Source organism: Rutidosis leptorrhynchoides, chromosome 4 (genome assembly GCF_046630445.1).
Source record: "Rutidosis leptorrhynchoides isolate AG116_Rl617_1_P2 chromosome 4, CSIRO_AGI_Rlap_v1, whole genome shotgun sequence".
Taxonomy (NCBI): Eukaryota; Viridiplantae; Streptophyta; class Magnoliopsida; order Asterales; family Asteraceae; genus Rutidosis; species Rutidosis leptorrhynchoides.
The window spans coordinates 567405931-567407363 of record NC_092336.1 but is presented as its reverse complement, the minus strand read 5'-3'; positions in this window follow the sequence as shown (position 1 = coordinate 567407363).

Genomic DNA, 1433 nt, shown 5'->3' with positions numbered 1-1433 from the left:
ATAGAGGTCAAAACCTCACTGTGGAATCAATGATTAACGTGCCGCGTCAATAGCGATTTTGACGGGTCGTTACAGTTGGTATCCGAGCTTGAGGTCATAGGGAACCAGAAATTACATTAGTGTGTTTAACTGGTAATTTTTAGGATGCATTAGTGAGTCTGGACTATGACCATATCTGTTGTTACTGATTTTTGCTTATTATTTGGTCAAAAACATTATATGTGATATATTTATATGCTAACGTAATTGTTATTTCAATTATGTGATAGATGACTTCCTCTAATCCTATCATTTTGTACGACTCGGAATCGGACACTGAATCTATTCTATCCACAACTGAAAAGGGCGTTCCAATACCTATTAAAGAAGAAATTGTGTTAGCCGGGGAATCTCAACTCCCGGTAAACCCAGAGGAGGTTCCAGCTCCACCCAGCTTTAGTTTTCCGGAGCCACAGTATCGTTGGCATGGACCCATGATCCCTGGAGTAAACGAGGATCGTCCATTTCTAAACAAATATGGACATTGGTCCAGATATACCGCCGACGGGCGGGTTGTGCCGATTACGCCTGGCAGATTTCGGTTCATGACCACCGGTACATATTCTTGCAGTTCGTCATCATATTCTCCTACACATGACTCAGACAGTTCGTCATCAGACGAGATCAGTAAGGAGGAGGATTTCGCTAATGAAATAAAAGAGATCACTAAGGAGAAATTCCAACTTGCTATAGATAATAAAAACAACCACAATAATAAAATGACCTTAATTATTAAAAAATAACAGGACCATTCGATCCGTAACCACCCTTATTGTATTAAACCCACTGAGGCAACAGGTACCTCAAAACCCCAACTAAAAATAAAATACACTGCCAGGATGTCTGTCGGACCATGTGCACACAAACAATTGGCAGAGAGAACCAAATGGGAAGAAGTTTCTGATAGTTCTGAATGAACGACCTCGCAACCATAAATCTTCCATGCGTTATTTTATTGCTTATGTGTGCTACTCTATCTTGTTATGTAAAATAAGCATATGTAAAATATCAGTATTATATGGTATTGTATTATTTTGGTTTATTAATAATAAATGCATGGAATGATTATTTGTATTATTACTACTTCTTATTATTATTTTTACATAATAATGTTGTAACTCGCTATAATTTTCATAGTGGAATATTATTAGGATTTTAGTGGTTAATTCCTTGTACTAGCTATTATGTATGAACTTAACGGGTAGGTAATACCCTAGAAATAATTATAAAATGCTAATAAGAAGAAAAGGCTTTTATAATAATCGGTTCATATTATTAATATGCTACGATTAACTATTGACAACTCATTTTTCCTATAATATTCTATATGATTAAATTATATTTGTTGTGTTTATTGAAGAAACATGTCTCAAATGTCGGATGCTGAGTTTGAG